General features: G+C 41.5%; 2 protein-coding genes across 51 annotated transcripts in view; one reads left to right on the top strand and one right to left on the bottom strand.

Annotated features, from left to right (window-relative positions):
* The window catches only part of GRM3 (glutamate metabotropic receptor 3), a 246,328-nt gene that overhangs the window by 126,992 nt on the left and 95,663 nt on the right, over window positions 1-23,673 (bottom strand). The gene's annotated exons all lie outside the window — the stretch shown is intronic.
* Window positions 2,095-23,673, top strand: part of LOC147374462 (uncharacterized) — a 441,112-nt gene continuing 419,533 nt past the window's right edge. For 37 of the 50 annotated variants that reach the window (XM_086397211.1, XM_086397206.1, XM_086397223.1 and 34 more), the window contains exon 1: window positions 3,911-4,697. The gene's annotated coding sequence lies outside the window, so the exon portion shown is untranslated. Of the gene's footprint in view, window positions 2,254-3,910; window positions 4,698-23,673 lie in introns of those variants that run through there. The other 13 variants (XM_086397207.1, XM_086397240.1, XM_086397235.1 and 10 more) reach the window with 6 other exon arrangements.

Raw genomic sequence — 23,673 nt, 5'->3', positions numbered from 1 at the left:
CCTGATTTGGAACCAGCCTGTTGTTCCATGTCCAGTTCTAACTGTTGCTTCTTGACCTGCATATAGATTTCTCAGGAGGCAAGTCAGGTGGTCTGGTATTCCCATCTCTTAAAGAATTTTCCACAGTTTGCCCTGATCCACACAGTCAAAGGCTTTGGCATTGTCAATAAAGCAAAAGTATATATTTTTCTGGAAGTCTCTTGCTTTTTTAATGATCCAATGGATGTTGGCAATTTGGTTTCTGGTTCCTCTGCCTTTTCTAAATCCAGCTTGAACATCTGGAATTTCATGGTTGTACTGTTGAAGCCTGGCTTGGAGAATTTTGAGCATTACTTTGGTAGCGTGTAAGATGAGTGCAATTGTGTGGTAGTTTGAGCATTTTCCAGTATCTGACATTAAAACATACATACAGAGTGACTACTACATTGTTTATATTTTTGCATGAAACATATAATGTTTGAGAATTTACACTTTCAAAATGATGATGCCATATAGAACAACACAGTGAGAAAGCCCTCACTTTGTAGTCAGACTTGTGTTTTAATCATGACTCTATGGATTATAAGCTCTTTGACTTTGGGCAAGCTATTTAACATTTCTGAGCTTCGGTTTCCTCACTGGAAAGTGGTGATTATAATATTGACCTCTGGTTGTTCTTGTGATGATTAAACAAGATAATACATTCAAAATGTCTGGCATGTGGGAAACACCTCCAAGTGCTCCCATTGGTCTCCTTTTCTTAAATTCACAACTGTAGTCATGGAGAGCAGTCACCGAGAAGAAACAGAGCTCAGTTCTCCAGGCCTATAACACACTTTCCCTAGAGGGCTTTACAAAGTTCATCTTTATTTACAGTATGTATCTCTTGTGGGGGTAAAATGCAGTAAGAATCCTTTGCTCAAAGAATGCTTTGCTCAAAACCCTTCCATGGTTTGATTTCCTACCTAAGCATGTCTAAACTCTTCTTCCTGATTTTCAAGTTCTTTTAAATTCTCTGTACAGTGCCTTTCCAATCCTATCTCTTACCATCCTGCCTTATTCTCTGTTACATATCTGCTACTTTACTCATGGTACGGCAGGTGGTGGTTCCCCAAAGTATTTCTGGTCCTACATGCTCTTCCAGAAATCTGCCACTCTCTCTCAAGAGGCGGAGTCTACTTTCCATCCTTTTGAGACTGGGTGGGATTTCGTGACTTCCTTATGAAGAGAATAAGGTGGAGATGCCAGCAGCTGTGTGACCTTAAGGTGTAAAAGGGACAAGGATTTTTGCTTCTGCTGCTTTCTCTCTCTTGGGATGCTCACGTTTAGAGCCGGACACCTTACTGGGAAGAAGCTGAGCAGCACGTGGAGAGGCATCATGTAAGAGTTTCAGGTGGTAGCACCTGCAGGGGTCCCAGCAGACATCCAGGCTCCACCAACGCATATATTCCAGCCCCCAGTCCTAGGCAGCCCCAGATAGGATGAATGGAAGAGAGGTGAAATGTCTCCATCAAGCTCTGGCAAAATGGCAGCTTCAGGAGGAAAATGTATGTCATCATCTTAAGGCATTAAGTTTTGGGTAGTTTGCTTCTCAGCAATAGAGACGCGTAACAGCTTGGGAGAACTGATTCCCATTTATATTTAAAGATTTTGATGGCAAAAGGCATTTCGTCTTTGTTCTGTGCTTGGAGGAGAAATCAGTGCTAGGCATATGACTGAGCAACTTCACTTTCACTTTTCACTTTTATGTATTGGAGAAGGAAATGGCACCCCATTCCAGTGTTCTTGCTTGGAGAATCCCAGGGACGGGAGAGCCTGGTAGGCTGCAGTCCATAGGGTCGCTAGAGTTGGACACGACTGAGCGACTTCACTTTCACTTTTCACTGTCATGCATTGGAGAAGGAAATGGCAACCCACTCCAGTGTTCTTGCCTGGAGAATCCCAGGGACGGGGGAGCCTGGTGGGCTGACGTCTATGGGGTCGTACAGAGTCGGACACGACTGAAGCGACTTAGCAGCAGCAGCAGCAGCAGCAGCAAGGTTCAAAAGGTCCTTTCAGGTGGTCTTAGTTCAGTAGTTACCAAAATGAGCACGATCAGAAACACCTGGAGCGGGCCTTGAATCGCAAATCGCCAGGCTCCACCCATAGCGTTTCTATTTTTGGAGAGCTGGCGAGCGCTCCGGAAACTGAATCTCAGCAAGCTTTCAGCTGACGTGGACACTGCTGGTCTGGGCTGGCTCTTTGAGAATCACTGGTTTAGCTCATTCCCTTCAGGTACAGTTAAGATGCTTCTACTTTCTAATTCCGTCCAAATGTAGCAAGTTGGTATATGTATGTAGTTGGCCCTTGAAAAACGTGAGCTTGAATGCGTGGGTTCACTTACAAGCGGATATTTTTAGTAGTAAATACTAGGGTACTACATGGTCTGTGGTTGGCCGAGCCCGCTGATGTGGAGGAGCCTTGAATGCGGAGGAACTGTGCATTTGAAGGCAGACTATAAATGATACACGTATTAACCTCTGCATTGATTTAACTGTAATATCAACCAATTTAGGAATTCTTCTTTTTTGCCTCCTAGAGACAGAATTGTTCGTGATTTATGATTTTTCTTTTAGCTTTTTAGAGATGGCTGGGGTGTCAGCTCTGACCAAAGCAGTTTCCTCAAGTTTAAGTGATGCTTTTGGCTGAGTGGGCCGCAGGTAGCACGCACTCAGAGACCTGGGAGTATTGATTCTTGGATGTCCGTCGATCCGCACAATAAACAACCCATGACACCGAGGGAAGTATCAAATCTCAACAGTTCGAAAATGTCAGGCAGCCGGTCTGTAGGCTTAGCCACTTTTTCGCTCTTTCCTTATGATCCTTAAGTACCTGAAATATTTCTATGCTCTCACAAGGTCTGGGAAGAAAGGGCTCTTGAAAACTCAGCAGGAGGGGGAAATAGTGGCATTGAGAGGACAGTTTTCTCTTTGCAGGACTGCCAAGGTCAGTCCACACTTATACATGTATTTCTGCCTTCATCTGCCTGCAAAGGTTGAATTAGACATGAACTGTGCAGGTTGATCTCTACCTCTGTAGTTGACATGCTTACAATGCTCTAAAGAATAGAACACCACAGGGACAAGTGGATGAAGTGAAAATCATTTCCATCACCCTGGGAGGAAGATGACACATCAGTCAGGCAAGTTCTGGATGAATGAAGTCAATGAGTTGGAAGTCCTTGCAATAGGGCTTCTTTCTGCTTTTTCAAGTCTTCAGACAGTTAGAAGATTGATTTTTGAAATAACCAAAGAATTTTAAGAGTGTTTTTGCTTCACTGAAATCAATGCTAGCTTACTTCTCCCATAATTCTACTTCTGAATTTTGAATTGGTTCTTGAAATTTCCTTATGCACTTAAAAAAATTCAGTTGGGTTTCAGATCACAAACTGTCTTCTGCAACTTGATTTCGGATAGGCAGAATTTTTTTGTTTTATTTATTAAAAAAAAATCTGGTTGGTTTTTTTAAATTTTATTTTATTTTTAAACTTTACAAATGTTTTTCAATGGCAACAAAACTTGCTATTTTAAGTTTCATATTGTCAAAAATTCTCGCTTTTTAAATGGACGTAGTGTCCATGTTTGTCACTAAGTCCAATGCAGTTTTACTGTGGAATGTTTTACCTCATCTTCTGCTCCTTGGTCTTGATTTTCCAGGTTAAGAGAGCATGAGTTACTCCTAGAATGGGTTACTCTAAGGAAGGACAGGTTACATTTATTTTTTCTCCTCACAGTAGAAGCTGGACTAATGGAATGGTTATCAGATCTTATTAACTAACTGTTCAGCTGTTACTAACTTCACAATCGGAAAATTTTCTTTTTTCTCACTTCCTACAGTTTTTCATTCATAGTAGATGTACTATTTTTCCTCATTTATATCGGGTTGCTTTTTCTTCCTGATTTGTAAGTTTTCTCATTTATATTTGGTTTGCTTAAATTTGATTACCCTTGTGGACATTTTCTTCAGGTTTGGATGTTTTGTTTTTGGTGTTAATTTGAACTGTAATAATAATAGCTAATATTTTTGAATGCTGACAATTGTGTCAGGCACATTTTGTGAATCCAAATATTATTTTGTTTAATCCTCACAACTTCCTGGTGAACTAAATTATACAATTATTCCCATTTTAGAGATGAGGGAATTGAAAAGGGAAATGAAAATATGTAAGTTCCCAAAGAACATAAAACTGGTTCAATTCAGTTCAGTTGCTCAGTCATGTCGGACTCTATGTGACCCAATGGACTGCAGCACGTCAGGCCTCCCTGTCTATCACCAGCTCCCGGAGCTTACTCAAACTTAGGCCGTTGAGTTTGAGTCGACGTCGGTGATGCCATCCAACTATTTCATCTCGTAAAACTGGTAGAAAGGACTTAATCATTTACTACTATATCCTAAGTAATAAGTCTACTTTCCTCGTTTTCTACGGGTAATTTCGGCTCTGATTTTACTTCAGTTAAGGCTCAAAAGGTGCGTTCAGGTGGTCTTAGTTCAATAATTTCCAAACCGAGCACGATCAGAAACACCTGGAGCGGGTGTTGATCCACAAATGGCCAGGCTCCACCCATAGCGTTTCTATTTTTGGAGGTCTGGCAAGTGTTCCCGAACCTGAAATCTCAGCAAGCTTCCAGCTGGTCTGGGCTGGCTCTTTGAGAATCACTGGTTTAGCTCATTCCCTTCAGGTACAGTTAAGATGCTTCTACTTTCTAATTCCGTCCAAATGTGGCAAGTTGGTATATGTGTGTAGTTGGCCCTTGAAAAACGCGAGCTTGAATGCGTGGGTTCACTTAGAAGCAGATATTTTTAGTAGTAAATACTAGGGTACTACATGGTCTGTGATTGGCCGAGCCTGCTGATGTGGAGGAGCCCTGAATGTGTAGGAACTGTGCATTTGAAGGCAGACTATAAATGATACACGTATTAACCTCTGCATTGATTTAACTGTAATATCAACCAATTTAGGAATTCTTCTTCTTTTTTGCCTCCTAGAGACAGAATTATGCATGATTTATGATTTTTCTTTTAGCTTTTTAAAGATGGCTGGGGTGTCAGCTCTGACCAAAGCAGTTTCCTCAAGTTTAAGAGATGCCTTTGGCTGAGTGGGCCGCAGGTAGCACGCACTCAGAGACCTGGGAGTATTGATTCTTGCATGTCCGTTGATCAGCACAATCAGCAACCCATGACACCAAAGGAAGTATCAATCTCAACAGTTCGAAAACTTCAGGCAGCCGGTGTGTGGGCATAGCCACTTTTTCGCTCTTTCCTTATGATCCTTGCTTGCTGCAGTGGTTCTGATGGCGCTGAGAAGTGATCATGTATCAAAGCCTCTCTAGTCTGTTTTCGGTTCATTGACCTTTCTCATTGTCTGCCCCTCAGTTTTTATCAGAGGCAGCTGTTCTTGGCTCCATGTTTTGGTCTGTTGGTAGAACCCTGAATTGATGGCCATTACATGATTGATTGTATGAAGTGTTTAGGAAAGACATGAGAAGATGAGGGAGACCAGAGGTTCCAGAGAGAACCAGCTACACCGTGTGGGAGTAGGAAGGGCAACATTCTTGTAACAGGTCAGCAGAAACGCTCACAGGGCACCTCAAAATGAAGAGACCCAAGTGTGCCTCCCCTGCCCTTCACCTACAGCTCCGCAATCTGATAAATGTGGGCTGTGGAAATGGTGCTCTGATTTAAAGTGGAGGTACACTCTGTAACTCTGAGGTAGTACATGGTGCTCTAGGCTTCTTTCAGTACCAGTCATGCAGTTATAAGGCACTGAGTTGACAAGTTCAGAAACCTCCCAGTGTACCCCCAGTGCCTCCTGCCTCAGGAGCCTGGATTCAGAATGAAAATGAGTTGTGCTTTGGAGTTTGTGAAGTGTGTGATCCTGGGCAAGTCATGTAACTTCTCTGAGGCTCTGTTTCCTCATCTATAAAATCTGTAAGATGAGGGAAAGAACATCTGCTTCACATGGACGTTGTGAAGGTGAAATAAAGTTAAGTGAGCTAACTGAAGAGCAATGTGTCTGGCTTTATATTTGACTTTCGAGTTCTGTTATTACCTGATACAGTGAATTCAGCTTTGTATCTTGTATTCTAAGATTTGACCTCTGCCACAGTCAGGCTAGTTTCCTCCCAGTGCCATGAGCATGGCACTTTGTTCTCCTTGACTGTGTTTACAAGTGTCCATGCCTTTTCCTTGCTGAGCTAAAAATGTGGATATTTGGTGTGTCTCAGGATGGTTTCATTTTCTGTTCTATCTGGGAGCAGGAGTTGGCTGAGGAGGGGCAATGGCTATGAATATAGGCAGTGGAAAATCATTCCATCACTAGTTTCTGAGACTCTCTTCTCTTTCCACCCCTGGGGTGGGCACTGAGCATCCTTAAGAGAGAAATCTATGGCTCCTTCCTGCTCTTACTTCCTTGCCATTCGGCCAGGGATGCTAAATGCTCCATCACATGGCTGCCCACAAAATATTCCCAACAAAGCAGAACTTCTAAAGCTGGGAAATGTTCTTGTGTCAGATCTGACAAAGGAGTATCTAATTGGTAGGGAAAATGTGTACCATAGATTTCACAGAGAACAATGTGGGTCATGTGAGAGTATTTATCCTTCATAATAAGAGTATTTATCCTTCTTGTCTGGTCTGCCAGCTTATAGATTGTCTGCTGCTAACGCTGACTGTTTCATTATGGCTTTACCAATATATTTTGACCTCTTTTTTTTCCATAGCTGTTTTAAAGACTATATTGGTTTATATCATGCCCTGTGCTTGCAGAGGCCATGTGAACCTTATAAACTACTAGCAAAGCTGCCCCTCTGTAAATTTCTGGAGATCTCTGTGTCCCAGAGATATGGCATAAAGAATATTTTTATTAGACTCCTCTCAGATATAATTTTTTGAAGATGAACAAACTCTGGTAGATCAAAACTCATGTTGAGAGAGCAGTTACTCTCCTTAATACTATTAACAAGCCAGGCCTTTCATTATGTGCCTGTTTTTGTGTTACATGCTTGCTCATTTACTGTTTGCAAGAAATCTACGAAGTAGGTGTGGTTAGTTCTGTTTTACAAGTGAAGTAGCCAGCATTCAGAGGAGTTCAGTAAGGGTGATAAGAGCACAGGACTGGAATCTCACTCAGCCTTTTGTTCTGAGCCTAGTTCTGTATTCTCTTGTGTCCTTGGGCAGGTCAGCAAGCCCTAAACTTGTTTTAGCATCCATAAAATCCACTCTTTGTGATAATACATGTCAAGTGCTAAATACTTGCTTGGTCCTTGACACTTGTTAAACATTAACTCTCACCAATGAGAAGCACAGTCAGGAGTCATCTGAAACTTTCCATTTCCTAAGTCCATCCTCTTGAGCCCAAGGCTGTGCTTGTTTCTATTCCTGTGCTGAACTAAAAATCTGATCCGGCAAGGCAGGTGCCTATGGCTATTTATGAAAGAACCACAGAAACTATCATTTTTGAAGTGGAATTAGATGGTTTATATTGTTTATAGGCCTTAATAGTGACTTCTGGACTTCTGTCACAAGAGTTAAAATAGGCATAATTCTTTTTATGATGAATGTATTAGAAGAATTTCATTAGGTATGGATTCAATTAAAAAAAAAAAAAAAAACACAGGCAAATTTTGCTAGAGCTCTGGGAAAGTGTGTCAGTTATTCACCAAATCTAGTTCTTCGTGTCCTTGGATGCACTGAGCGAGATAATATACCCCAACCTCCTGTGCCTGAATTCAGCCAATGGAAGGTGAGTGGGGTATGGCTCCTGTAAACCTCCTCATTGGGTTGTCTCCATGTTCTTTTTCCTTCCCTGCTAAACTGAAGGAAAGCACAGGAGCCTTGGAAGCCAAGTGCAAAATGTGGCACAGCCATACATGAAAAATACCTGGGTCTCTTTCGATCATGCTTGGGTAACTGCTACCCATCCATCTAAAACACGCCAGTGGAATTTACATGAGCAAAATATAACTTTCTTTTGTGTTGGGACATAATCCCTCTTGGGATTTGTTTGTTACATTAAACAAATGTCTCACAAACTTTGGCAAGGATGCCAACCAGATTGATCGAGAACCTGCGTCTTTTAATGAGTCAAGGTTCACCACCTGCTTGCAGGAAAAATGAACTTGCACACGGCCCCTGGAGGCCACCCTGAATCTCTTCCACCTTTCTGCCTGCCAGCCTGTAAGGATCCTCACACACCTCCCATTAGAATCAGCGTGTATCCATCAGCTTTATCCCCTGTCCATGTGCTCTTCAGTGCTATCTAAGTGTTCCTTTGTATTATGTATCATCATATCATATTGTACTATATCATAGCAGTAGGACAGTTCAGATAGAATTTGAAATTTAATTCAGCTCACAACTGCTTTGAACACAGTGGGAAAATAAGCTGGGAAGACCTGCGGGCTCCTTGTGCTTCCGCTACTTAATGACCACATGCTGCTGCTGCTGCTGCTGAGTCACATCAGTCATGTCCGACTCTGTGCAATCCCATAGACAGCAGCCCACAAGGTTCCCCCATCCCTGGAATTCTCCAAGCAAGAACACTGGTGTGGGTTGCCATTTCCTTCTCCAGTGCATGCAAGTGAAAAGTGAAAGTGAAGTTGCTCAGTCGTGTCCGACTCTTCGCGACCCCATGGACTGTAGCCTACAGGGTCCTCCATCCAAGGGATTTTCCAGGCAAGAGTACTGGAGTGGATCGCCAGTGCCTTTAGCCTCAGGCAAAACTCTTTTTCTCTTAAACTCAGTTTCCTTGTCTGTAAAATGTGATCAATTCTTATGCTGCTTCTCTCCTGCAATGCTTTGAGGATGGACATACTATTTATGTGAGTTTTCAAGGAATTGCAAAGTACTCTATATGGCATTATAACTAATATTTATATAAAAATGTGCACCCTGGAAAATCCCATGGACAGAAGAGCCTGGCAGGCTGCAGTCCATGGGGTTGCAAAGAATTGGACACAATTGAGCTTTTCACACTTTTCACTTTTGCAGTCTTTATATTAAAATGGTATTTAGTACTTAGTCCGATTACCCGATTTCTTTTTATTTGTGAAAGGCAATATGGTGTATTAAAACAAATTGATAGACATCTTTATTGGAATCATACATTCCAGTGCTTACTAGCTGTATGAACTAGGACTTTATTGAACTAGTAGCTTCATGGCTTGGTTGTATTATCTGAGTTTTAGTGAATAATGCCTACTTTGCAGAGAGTTGTGAAGCCAAATAAATGCTTGCAAATTAGGCATTGAAAAATATAAAAAATAATATATTTGAAGGATTTGCAGCAGGTCAAGATAATTCCAGCATTAGTAACTATCTGTATGCATATTAGCAAGTATTTAACAGTGGAGGCAAGGAAGCAGATAATACTGAAGAATTAGAAGTCACCATCCAATTGGAAGACAGACGAAGTGTCTTAGAGAGTATCATGCTAACCATGGGAATATTATTTTGTATGACTTCTCAAATTTCTAAATCTGTGTAATGTTTGTAAGAACTAATGCTTCACATAGTTTCTTATACTGAGGAGTGCAGTGATTGACAGCCAGGCAGATCTGCTCTTAAGTGAGGACTGAAGGCTGAAAAGGAGGCAGGTAGCAGCAGGGGATCACATTGTTCACCATCAAACATGTGTTGTCACTCTTTCCCAGTCCAGCTGTGTTAACACAGTTTCTCATCAGATCCCTGTGGTCTCTTGTAGACGAAGCTTCCCTATCACATTGAGATTTTGATCCAGTTTCATATGCAAATAGAGAAAGACTATCCTCTCTACTCCCTTCTTTCATTCCCTTCCAGTCATTTTAACAAATATGTGAGACCATTACTGATAGTAATAATGATACACTCTCACACATTATAAATAGAAAAGCTTTTGCAGTAGTCACGTATTATTCTCTACTGCATATAGGGGGAGGAAATTCATTTGAGTGTGTGTACAACAAAAATGAGTCAGTGTGGAAGTTGCAGAGTGGAAGAGGAGAGGAGTCAGAGGGAGCTGTGGGAGTGGAAATACAAATAAAAATGATGGGTAAAGAGTTACCCTGCGTCTGAGGTCAGGGGCGGCGGCTGGGAGGAGCTACCCCACGCCCCCATGCCTGAGGCCAGGGGCGGCAGCCGGGAGGACCAACCCCATGTCCAAGGAGCTGTGTCTGCATGGGCGCAGGAGGGCCTAGAGGAGCTATTCCATGTTGAAGGTCGGGAAGGGTGGTGGTGAGGAGATACCCCTCGTCCATGGTAAGGAGCAGTGGCTGTGCTTTGCTGGAGTAGCCGTGAAGAGATACCCCACGCCCAAGGTAAGAGAAATCCAAGTAAGATGGTAGATGTTGCAAGAGGGCATCAGAGGGCAGACACACTGAAGCCATAATCACAGAAAACTAGTCAATCTAATCACACTAGGACCACAGCCTTGTCTAACTCAATGAAACTAAGCCATGCCCGTGGGGCAACCCAAGATGGGCAGGTCATGGTGGAGAGATCTGACAGAATGTGGTCCACTGGAGAAGGGAATGGCAAACCACTTCCATATTCTTGCCTTGAGAACCCCATGAACAATATGAAAAGGCAAAATGATAGGATACTGAAAGAGGAACTCCCCAGGTCAGTAGGTGCCCAATATACTACTGGAGATCAGTGGAGAAATAACTCCAGAAAGAATGAAGGGATGGAGCCAAAGCAAAAACAATACCCAGCTGTGGATGTGACTGATGATAGAAGCAAGGTCTGATGCTGTAAAGAGCAATATTGCATAGGAACTTGGAATGTCAGGTCCATGAATCAAGGCAAATTGGAAGTGGTCGAACAAGAGAAGGCAAGGGTGATGTAGACATTCTAGGAATCAGCAAACTGAAATGGACTGGAATGGGTGAATTTAACTCAGATGACCATTATATCTACTACTGCGGGCAGGAATCCCTCAGAAGAAATGGAGTGGCCATCATGGTCAACAAAAGAGTCCGAAATGCAGTACTTGGATGCAGTCTCAAAAAAGACAGAATGATCTCTGTTCATTTCCAAGGCAAACCATTCAATATCACAGTAATCCAAGTCTATGCCCCAACCAGTAACGCTGAAGAAGCTGAAGTTGAACGGTTCTATGAAGACCTACAAGAACTACCACCCCCCAAAAATGTCCTTTTCATTATAGGGGACTGGAATGCAAAAGTAGGAAGTCAAGAAACACCTGGAGTAACAGGCAAATTTGGCCTTGGAATACGGAATGAAGCAGGGCAAAGACTCATAGAGTTTTGCCAAGAAAATGCACTGGTCATAGCAAACACACTCTTCAAACAACACAAGAGAAGACTCTACACATGGACATCACCAGATGGTCAACACCGAAACCAGAGTGATTATATTTTTTGCAGCCAAAGATGGAGAAGCTCTATATAGTCAGCAAAAACAAGACCAGGAGCCGACTGTGGCTCAGACCATGAACTCCTTATTGCCAAATTCAGACTTAAATTGAAGAAAGTAGGGAAAACCAGTAGACCATACAGGTATGACCTAAATCAAATCCCTTATGATTAAACAGTGGAAGTGAGAAATAGATTTAAGGGCCTAGATCTGATAGATAGAGTGCCTGATGAACTATGGACTGAGGTTCGTGACATTGTACAGGAGACAGGGATCAAGACCATCCCCGTGGAAAAGAAATGCAAAAAAGAAAAATGGCTGTCTGAGGAGGCCTTACAAATAGCTGTGAAAAGAAGAGAAGTGAAAAGCAAAGGAGAAAAGGAGAGATATAAACATCTGAATGCAGAGTTCCAAAGAAAAGCAAGAAGAGATAAGAAAGCCTTCTTCAGTGATGAATGCAAAGAAATAGAGGAAAACAACAGAATGGGAAAGACTAGAGATCTCTTCAAGAAAATTAGAGATACCAAGGGAACATTTCATGCAAAGATGAGCTTGATAAAGGACAGAAATGGTATGGACCTAACAGAAGCAGAAGATATTAAGAAGAGATGGCAAGAATACACAGAAGAACTGTACAAAAAAGATCTTCATGACCCAGATAATCACGATGGTGTGATCACTGACCTAGAGCCAGACATCCTGGAATGTGAAGTCAAGTGAGCTTTAGAAAGCATCACTACAAACAAACAAAGCTAGTGGAGGTGATAGAATTCCAGTTGAGCTATTTCAAATCCTGAAAGATGATGCTGTGAAAGTGCTGCACTCAATATGCCAGCAAATTTGGAAAACTCAGCAGTGGCCACAGGACTGGAAAAGGTCAGTTTTCATTCCAATCCCAAAGAAAGGCAATGCCAAAGAATGCTCAAACTACCACACAATTGCACTCATCTCACATACTAGTAAAGTAATGCTCAAAATTCTCCAAGCCAGGCTTCAGCAATATGTGAACCGTGAACTTCCTGATGTTCAAGCTGGTTTTAGAAAAGGCAGAGAAACCAGAGATCAAATTGCCAACATCCACTGGATCATGGAAAAAGCAAGAGAGTTCCAGAAAAACACCTATTTCTGCTTTATTGACTATGCCAAAGCCTTTGACTGTGTGGATCACAATCAACTGTGGAAAATTCTGAAAGAGATGGGAATACCAGACCACCTGATCTGCCTCTTGAGAAATGTGTATGTAGGTCAGGAAGCAACAGTTAGAACTGGACATGGCACAACAGACTGGTTCCAAATAGGAAAAGGAGTTCATCAAGTCTGTATATTGTCACCGTGTTTATTTAACTTATATGCAGAGTACATCATGAGAAACACTGGACTGGAAGAAACACAAGCTGGAATGAAGATTGCTGGGAGAAATATCAATCACCTCAGACATGCAGATGACACCACCCTTATGGCAGAAAGTGAAGAGGAACTCAAAAGCCTCTTGATGAAAGTGAAAGTGGAGAGTGAAAAAGTTGGCTTAAAGCTCAACATTCAGAAAACGAAGATCATGGCTTCTGGTCCCATCACTTCATAGGAAATAGATGTGGAAACAGTGTCAGACTTTATTTTTTTGGGCTCCAAAATCACTGCAGATGGTGACTGCAGCCATGAAATTAAAAGATGCTTACTCCTTGGAAGAAAAGTTACGACCAACCTAGATAGCATATTCAAAAGCAGAGACATTACTTTGCCAACAAAGGTCTGTCTAGTCAAGGCTATGGTTTTTCCAGTGGTCATGTATGCATGTGAGAGTTGGACTGTGAAGAAAGCTGAGCACCAAAGAATTGATGCTTTTGAACTGTGGTGTTGGAGAAGACTCTTGAGAGTCCCTTGGACTGCAAGGAGATCCAACCAGTCCATTCTGAAGGAGATCATCCCTGGGATTTCTTTGGAGGGAATGATGCTAAAGCTGAAACTCCAGTACTTTGGCCACGTCATGCGAAGAGTTGACTCATTGGAAAAGACTCTGATGCTGGGAGGGATTGGGGGCGGGAGGAGAAGGGGATGGCAGAGGACGAGATGGCTGGATGGCATCACTGACTCGATGGACGTGAGTCTGGGTGAACTCTGGGAGTTGGTGATGGACAGGGAGGCCTGGCGTGCTGCGATTCATGGGGTTGCAAAGAGTCGGACAGAACTGAGCGACTGAACTGAACTAAACTGAGGAGAAGAGGATGAGAAGAATTTGGCTAGAACAAACTATCCATGAATGGAAATACACCTCTGGGTGTACCTTTGTGAAGGGCATTTGCATCATTAGAGGGTGGTGTTCTAGAATGAAGCTGCCTGCAGAGAAATTTCCTATGTGACATTTATGGGCATATGGAGCTCTTTTTCTTTGTAAGTATGTTCTGGGGCTCCCTAACCTTAACATGTCTGTGAAGAGATTAATGGCTTATGACTAATTCCATGTTATTGATGGAGAAAAATAGGGGAGAGAAACTGAATCCAAAAGCAATGTCTAAATTTTATTTTAACTCATAGTTTCGAATGGCAGAATTGTTAGCAGGCACCAGAACTGATGGATTTAGTGTTGCCTCCTACCTGCCTGGAACCTCTCCCAGAAAAGGAACTAATTGAGTAATGAACTGGCTCAAATCAGTGAGCAATAGAGGTGATGGAGAGATCAAAGGCTTTAGAAAGAGGTGTGCTGTGTAATTCATGCTGAGCTGCTGTTTAATCTATCCTTTTATCTTTCTTGAACAATTAGTAGTTAGAAGTAGAAGAAAATGACTCTTGATTATCTCAAAACTCTCTAGGACACCATTCATCTCACTGGATGCTGTATGGAGTCCTCAACCTGGCATCTTCCTTTTCTATGTTTTTTGGCTACTTTTAGAAAGAAATGCTTGGCTTCAGCAAAACTAGATCACTCCCTGTTTCCCTGCTACATCTTTGCCTCGTTATAAGTCCCTTTCTTTTGCCCAGTCTTCATAAATTCTTCTGTTTCTTGAATATACAAGTCAACTCTTATCTTATCCATGAGGCGCTTTTCTAACCCAGTGTTTGTGTGTGCGCTTCTAAACCTTGGCCCATCCCTCTGGAGTGACAGATGCTGCCCATCTGTAGGCTCATGTGTGCCTAGCACTTCCCAGAGGGAAGAATGACAAGAGCCTCAAGGCAGCTGTTTTCTGGGTTTAACCTCAGCCTTTTTTCCATAGACGGGGAATCCAGTTATTTGAGGGGGTGAGCTTGTAAGTCTCAGCCTTTACTGTTTCCCCATCCTTTCTTTCCTCATGGAGTTTCTGTTTACATATTCTTCTGTTTTAGTTTTGCTGCCTAGCATTTCGGTTTCCTTCTGAGTCTGGATTCCAGTGCTGTTGTCAGAGTCCATAGAACTTATTGAGCTCACACTAGCCCTGTGCTTTGGTAAGTGTGGTGCTAGATGTTCCTTCAGCTATTTCTCTATTCTGTGAAATGAATGGTCACCCAGGATGACCGCCCACCTTTCTTTAAGAGGTACTTAATTCTAGTCTCTAGTTGCCACTGACTCCTCCTGCTACCTGAATGACTATTGAAAAGTTACTGAATCTTTTTAAACTTTACTTTCCTCATATTGAAATTTCCTTTGTATTGATAGTATTACTTCATAGGACTGTTGGGAGAATGAACCTAGTTAATCCTTGGGACATTGCCTGCTGTACCGTAAATGCTCAAAAATGTTAGCTGTTATTATTGTTTATGCTCTTAGTATCCTCAGCAATATGCCATCTCTGTTGAGGTACAGTCTCTGAGTTAAAATCTTCTGCTTAAACCACACCTAAACTTGCCACGCTCGTTGGACATGAACCACTGCCTCTGTTTCCACGTTTGTTTTCCCAGCCCTCCTTGTCATGAGCCTTAGGTTTATCTTCTCCTCTGGTTTGGGTCTGCCTCATACTTAGGTGTTCTTGAGTCCTGACATGCTAGCAATTTGATATTTCTCTTCTTAAGACACCTAGTACACTTTGCCTTAAAACTTGTTTACTCATTTTATTCCTTCTTTGCTAAATTGTAGACTCCTTATGGTCAGGGACCTTATCAATTACATTCTTATTTCTCCTAATATATCTTATATATGGAAGATATATATATATATATTAAATAATTGAAATACTGTCCATGTAGAATGTAATACACATCATAAAAATTTTCTTTTTCTTATTGGAGTATAGTTGATTTACAATGTTGTGTTAGTTTCACATGTACAACAAAGTGAATCAGCTGTACATCCTCTCTTTTTCTAGATTCTTTTCCCATATAGGCTATTATGGAGTACTGAATAGAGTTCCCTTTGCTGTACAGTAGGTCATTATTACTCTAGTTATCTACTTTATATGTAGCAGTGTGTACACGTCAATCTCAATCTCCCAGTTTATCCCTCTCCTTGCCGCGCCCCCCCAGTTGTTTGTTTTCTACATCTGTAACTCTATTTCTGTTTTGTAGATGAGCTCATTTGTACCCTTTTTCTGAATTCTGTATATAAGCCATATCAAGTGATATTTGTCTTTCCCTGACTTACTTCACTCAATATGACAATCTCTACGTGCCCCCATGTTGCTGCAGATGATATTATTTCATTATTTTTAATGGCTGAATGATACTCCATTGTATATGTATACCACATCTTCTTTATCCATTTCTCTGTTGGTGAAGTTGCTTCCATGTCCTGGCTGTTGTAAACAGTGCTGCAATTAATGTTAGAGGCATGTATCTTTTTGAATTATGGTTTTCTCTGGATATATCCCCAGAAGTGGGATTTCTGGATCATATTGTAGTTCTATTTTTTAGTTTTTTTAGGAACCTCCATACTGTTCTCCATAATGGTTACACATTTAAAATTTTAATCTTTCAAATGCATGTACATCAATGTTCATTACAACTCTATTTAAAATAGCCAAGACATGGAAATAACCCAAATGAATATCAAGAGATGATTGGTTTAAGATGTGGCATATACGTACAGACCCACATACATACATATCTATCTATATTTATAATGGAATATTATTGTTGTTTAGCTGCTAAGTCATATCCTACTCTTCTGCAACCCCATAGACTGTAGCCTGTCAGCCTCCTCTGTCCTTGGGATTTCCCAGGCAAAAATACTGGAGTGGGTTGCCATTTTCTACTGCAGAGGATCCTCCTGACCCAGAGATCAAACCTGTGTCTCCTGCATTGGCAGGCAGATTCTTTACCACTGAGCCACCTGGGGAAGCCCCTTAATGGAATATTGCTAAGTTACTTCAGTCATGTTCGACTCTGTGCAACCCCATGGACGGCAGCCCACCAGGCTCCCCTGTCCCTGGGATTCTCCAGGCAAGAACACTGGACAGTCTTATGGACTCTGTGGGAGAGGGAGAGGGTGGGAAGATTTGGGAGAATGGCATTGAAGCATGTAAAATATCACGTATGAAACGAGATGCCAGTCCAGGTTCGATGCATGATACTGGATGCTTGGGGCTAGTGCACTGGGATGACCCAGAGGGATGGTATGGGGAGGGAGGAGGGAGGAGGGTTCAGGATGGGGAACACATGTATACCTGTGGTGGATTCATTTTGATATTTGGCAAAACTAAGACAATTATGTAAAGTTTAAAAATAAAATTAAAAAAAAAAAAACACTGGAGTGGGTTGCCATTTCCTTCTCCAGTGCATGAAAGTGAAAAGTGAAAGGGAAGTCACTCAGTCATGTCTGACTCTTCGTGATCCCATGGACTGCAGCCTACTAGGCTCCTCCATCCATGGGACTTTCCAGGCAAGAGTACCGGAGTGGGGTGCCATTGCCTTCTCCAAATGGAATATTACTTGGTTATTAAAAAAAAGAAATATTGCCATTTGCAGCAACATGGATGGATCTAGAAGTTACCATACTAAATGAAATAAGAGAAAGACAAATTCTATTTCAATATGATATCACTTCTATGTGGAATCTAAAAAATAATACAAATGAATCTATATGCAAAACAGAAACACTCACATAGAACACAAATGTATATATGGTGTTTGGTAACTTCTGGCAAGATTTTCTTGTTTTGGAGTTACAACATGGAATCCAGGAAGAATGTTGATGTGAATGCATACATGAGTGAGCGTGCATACACGCATGTATCCTGTAGATCAGTGTGGAGAGATGCTGGGGTGGGGAGCTTGTTAGGAATCAGGTTCAGCAGTGCAGGGGTAGTTAATGCTGGTGGTGTTCCAGAACATGAAATGAAATAGTTGTAATTGTGAGTCATTTCTTGGGGAGAATAAAAAGAATTTGGTGATTGATTTTGTATAGAGAGAAAAATCAGAGATGATTCCTAGGATTCAAACCCAGGTGACTAGTAGTTCCAGTGGAGGACTGAATACTAAGGTTTAGAGAATAAGTGGTGAGAAAGTAAAAGCAAGGAGTGTAGACTGTCTTGCCAAGCGACCTATTTTTAAGATCCAGAAGTATAAAATAGTTGGGAGAATGATGGTCTAGCTAATACTTGTTATTTAATTATTTTGAAAATTATTTTTGGAGTATGTTTCTACATATGTGTATATATTTGAAGTTTCAGGAAAAATTCTAAGTTCTGTCTTTTCTGCAAATTTGGAAGAAATTAGATGGTTTCTAAAGTTATTAAGGGAAAAGATATAGATAGTGTGATTTCTGAAAAGCTGATTTTCCTTATGAAAATGCACAAAATTAATGGAGTAGCAGATATAATCTATAAAAATGAACACCTAGGAGACAAGAATAGTGGGCCATTCCTTTCCACTGAGACCCATCATATTTTTATAGCTTTCCACTATGGCAACCAGTCACACTATTTTTTTAATAGAAATTTAAATATGTTGGGCTATTGAAAGAATGCAGTTGATCTTATATGATCAAAGAAATGATGAACTATGAGAACTATGATGGGACAGAATGAGACTTGTGAAATTATTTCTGTTGTTTGACAGTAACATATGCAAACAATTTGTTCAGATTCTGTTGGGAAAGTTAAACATATGTAATTTGATACATATGTATGTGAAACCATCATTTTCCTTTAACTTAGAACTGAGATATGAGTCCTAAGTGAATGGCTTCATTACTAATGAAAAAAAAGATCTTCACGAACCAGATAATCACAATCCTGTGATCACTGACCTAGAGCCAGACATCCTGGAATGTGAAGTCAAGTGAGCTTTAGAAAGAATCACTACGAACAAAGCTAGTGGACGTGATGGAATTCCAGTTGAACTATTTCAAATCCTGAAAGATGATGCTGTGAAAGTGCTGCACTCAGTATGCCAGCAAATTTGGAAAACTCAGCAGTGGCCACAGGACTGGAAAAGGTCAGTTTTCATTCCAATCTCAAAGAAAGGCAATGCCAAAGAATGCTCAAACTACCGCACAATTGCACTCATCTCACATGCTAGTAAAGTAATGCTCAAAATTCTCCAAGCCAGGCTTCAGCAATATGTGAACCATGAACTTCCTGATGTTCAAGCTGGTTTTAGAAAAGGCAGAGTAACCAGAGATCAAATTGCCAACATCTGTTGGATCATTGAAAAAGCAAGAGAGTTTCAGAAAAACATCTATTTCTGCTTTATTGACTATGCCAAAGCCTTTGACTGTGTGGATCACAATAAACTGTGGAAAATTCTGAAAGAGATGGGAATACCAGACCACCTGATCTGCCTCTTGAGAAATTTGTATGCAGGTCAGGAAGCAACAGTTAGAACTGAACATGGCACAACAGACTGGTTTCAAATAGGAAAAGGAGTATATCAAGGCTGTATATTGTCACCATGTTTGTTTAACTTATATGCAGAGTACATCATGAGAAACGCTGGACTGGAAGAAGCACAAACTGGAATCAAGATTGCTGGGAGAAATATCAATCACCTCAGATATGCAGATGACACCACCTTTATGGCAGAAAGTGAAGAGGAACTCAAAAGCCTCTTGATGAAAGTGAAAGTGGAGAGTGAAAAAGTTGGCTTCAAGCTCAACATTCAGAAAACGAAGATCATGGCATCTGGTCCCATCACTTCATGGGAAATAGATGGGGAAACAGTGGAAACAGTGTCAGACTTTATTTTTTTGGGCTCCAAAATCACTGCAGATGGTGTCTGGAGCCATGAAATTAAAAGACGCTTACTCCTTGGAAGAAAAGTTACGACCAACCTAGATAGCATATTCAAAAGCAGAGACATTACTTTACCAACAAAGGTCCGTCTAGTCAAGGCTATGGTTTTTCCAGTGGTCATGTATGCATGTGAGAGTTGGACTGTGAAGAAGACTGAGCACCAAAGAATTGATGCTTTTGAACTGTGGTGTTGGAGAAGACTCTTGAGAGTCCCTTGGACTGCAAGGAGATCCAACCAGTCCATTCTGAAGGAGATCATCCCTGGGATTTCTTTGGAGGGAATGATGCTAAAGCTGAAACTCCAGTACTTTGGCCACCTCATGCGAAGAGTTGACTCACTGGAAAAGACTCTGATGCTGGGAGGGATTGGGGGCAGAAGGAGAAGGGGACGACAGCGGATGAGATGGCTGGATGGCATCACTGACTCGATGGACGTGAGTCTGAGTGAACTCCGGAAGTTGGTGATGGACAGGGAGGCCTGGCATGCTGCGATTCATGGGGTTGCAAAGAGTCAGACACGACTAAGCGACTGAACTGAACTGAACTAACACTAGAAATTATAGCTTTTGTCCATGACAGAAGAGAGTGTGTTTGTGATCAGAAACATAAAACAGCATTTTGTTCAAAACCACTTTTCAAAAGCCATTAACAAGATAGTCACTTCTGTGTGGAACCGTGGGTAGCATGGGGATGCTGTCTAGAAAAATAAAGATGAATCCAGAGTGAGAAATCATACTGCTGATGCACATTTTATGGCAGGCAGTATTCTAAGAATCCCTGGAGAAGGGAAAGGCTACCCACTCCAGTTGTTGGCCTGGAGAATTCCATGGACTGTATAGTTCATTGGATCACAAAGGGTCAGACACAACTGAGTGACTTTCACTTCACTATTCTAAGAATGTTAGATTCGATGTGTTATCTCACTTCATCCTTCTGACATCATCATGTGGTAAGCCCTGTCATCATCATTTTTTAGGTGAAGAAACTAAGGTATAGAGCCGGGAAGAGATTATTTTGCTTGAGGTTGGTAGAGCTGGGATATGAACCCAGGCAGTGCAGCTTACCCTGCCAATGCAGGAGACAAAAGAGACACAAGTTTGAACCCTGGGTTGGGAAGATCCCCTGGAGGAGAGCATGGCCACCCACTCTAGTATTCTTGCCTGGAGAATCCCCATGGACAGAGGAGCCTGGTGGGCTACAGTCCATATGGTTGCAAAGAGCTGGACACAACTGAAGCGACTTAGCCCATAGCAAATGCAACTTAGAAACGCTTATCTATTATACCTTGCTATTTGTAAAGGACATCAGCGTTCTTCAACTAAAAAATCTGCTTAAAAATGATTTCACAACAGGAAGCTAACTGGAAGTAATGCTTGGTGATTGCATCTGAATTCACTCTATGAAGATAGAATCAGAGCAGATAAAAGAGAGCTACTTTCTTTGGGGATAAATTGACTGTGACAACTGTAAACTCCTTATCTTGGGAGGTACTATTTTTAGACTAGGGAAAGATAGTCTAGCAAAAAAAAAAAAAAAACTTCTCTGGAAGTGAAGAAATTAAGTCTTTGGACTCTGTATCACTGTAAACCCTGTAATAATAATCGTGTACCGCCACCACTGCATCTCACTGTGGGGAGCTTGGACTGAATTGCAATTACTTTACCAGTGTCATTGCCTGCTCATTTAACTAAATGATAAAATTCTGACCAGTGGAACAGATGTGGACTTGGCTGCTCTGCTCTGTGTGTGGCAATGAAGAAGAGTAAACATGCAGGGAAAGTCACGCCTGCGTACTCACAAGTGACTGAAGCAGTGGAAGCCTCTGCTAGGAGGAGGGGAGAAGATGATGTGAAAGGCTGCCAGCTCAGTAGTGGGGACAGTGCAGGGAGTCAGGGATCTGGAAACCTCAGGCCTGATGGCTGATTGATGTAGTGTTAGTTTAGTGTTAGCTGTTTAGCTGTGTTTGACTCTTTTGAGACCCCATGGACTATAGCCTGCCAGACTCCTCCGTTCGTGGAATTCTCCAGGCAAGAATACTGGAGTGGGTAGCCATTCCCTTCTCCAGAGGATCTTCCCAACCCAGGGATCAAACCCAAGTCCCCTGGGTCTCCTATATTGACAGGGGGTTTCTTTACCACTAGCACCACCTGGGAAGCCCGTCTAAGCCATTGTGTGTTGCTCAAAGTCCCTTCAGTCATGTTCGTTTCTGTGAGACCCTGTGGACTCTGGAGAAGGAAATGGCAACCCATTCTAGTACTCTTGCATTGAAAATTCCATGGACGGAGAAGCCTGGTGGACTACAGTCCATGGGGTCGCAGAGTCAGACAGGACTGAGTGACTTCACTTTTTTTCACTGTGGACTGTTAGATGAATTCAATTCATTGATGTGCTCAACAGCCCCACTGCCTGGGGAAGAAAGGGATATGTCTCTGAAGGCTACTGGTTCACAAGTTCTCAGGGTAGTTAAGTTTGTACACAGCTGCTGCAAGTAAATTGAAAAAATGATGACTAAAGTATAGGTAGTCCCACATTTGACTTTCATTAATTATTTTGGCCTGTTTTAAGGGCCCATTACAAATTTCAAGAAACTTGCTTTTTAAAAATTAAAAAGAATTTTTTTGAAATAGAGTTGATTTACAATGTTTTAGTTTCAGGTATACAGCAAGGTGATTGTTATATATGTGTGTGTGTGTATGTGTATATATATATATATGTATATATATATATATAAGCTGTGAAAAGAAGAGAAGCAAAAAGCAAAGGAGAAAAGGAGAGATATAAACATCTGAATGCAGAGTTCCAAAGAATAGCAAGAAGAGATAAGAAAGCCTTCTTCAGTGATGAATGCAAAGAAATAGAGGAAAACAACAGAATAGGAAAGACTAGAGATCTCTTCAAGAAAATCAGAGGTACCAAAGGAACATTTCATGCAAAGATGGGCTCGATAAAGGACAGAAATGGTATGGACCTAACAGAAGCAGAAGATATTAAGAAGAGATGGCAAGAATACACAGAAGAACTGTACAAAAATGATCTTCACGACCCAGATAATCACGATGGTGTGATCACTGACCTATAGCCAGACACCCTGGAATGTGAAGTCAAGTGGGCTTTAGAAAGCATCACTACAAACAAAGCTAGTGGAGGTGATGGAATTCCAGTTGAGCTATTTCGAATCCTAAAAGATGATGCTGTGAAAGTGCTGCACTCAGTATGCCAGCAAATTTGGAAAACTCAGCAGTGGCCACAGGACTGGAAAGAAAGGCAATGCCAAAGAATGCTCAAACTACCACACAATTGCACTCATCTCACACGGTAGTAAAGTAATGCTCAAAATACTCCAAGCCAGGCTTCAATAGTACATGAACTATGAACTTCCAGATGTTCAAGCTGGATTTAGAAAAGGCAGAGGAACCAGAGATCAAATTGCCAACATCTGTTGGATCATTGAAAAAGCAAGAGAGTTCCAGAAAAACATCTACTTCTGCTTTATTGACTATGCCAAAGCCTTTGACTGTGTGGATCACAACTAACTGTGGAAATTCTTCAAGAGATGGAAATACCAGACCACCTGACCTGCCTCCTGAGAAATCTGTATGCAGGTCAAGAAGCAACAGTTAGAACTGGACATGGAACAACACACTGGTTCCAAAGGAAAGGAGTATATCAAGGCTGTATATTGTCACCCTGCTTATTTAACTTATATGCAGAGTACATCATGAGAAACGCTGGACTGGATGAAGCACAAGCTGGAATCAAGATTGCCGGGAGAAATATCAGTACCCTCAGATATGCAGATGATACCACCCTTATGGCAGAAAGTGAAGAAGAACTAAAGAGGCTGTTGATGAAGGTGAAAGAGGAGAGTGAAAAAGTTAGCTTAAAACTCAGTATTCAGAAAACTAAGATCATGGCATCTGGTCCCATCACTTCATGGCAAATAGATGGGGAAACAATGGAAATAGTGTCAGACTTTATTTTTTTGGGCTCCAAAATCACTGCAGATAGTGACTGCAGCCATGAAATTAAGACACTTGATCCTTGGAATAAAAGTTATGACCAACCTAGACAGTTTATTAAAAAGCAGAGACATTACTTTGCCAACAAAGGTCTGTCTAGTCAAAGCTATGGTTTTTCCAGTGGTCATGTATGGATGTGAGAGTTG

The sequence above is a fragment of the Bos grunniens genome, chromosome 4 (assembly GCF_055505025.1).
Source record: "Bos grunniens cultivar Pamir isolate PY7600 chromosome 4, Bosgru_T2T1.0, whole genome shotgun sequence".
Taxonomy (NCBI): Eukaryota; Metazoa; Chordata; class Mammalia; order Artiodactyla; family Bovidae; genus Bos; species Bos grunniens.
This window is presented reverse-complemented; position numbering and strand designations above follow the sequence as displayed.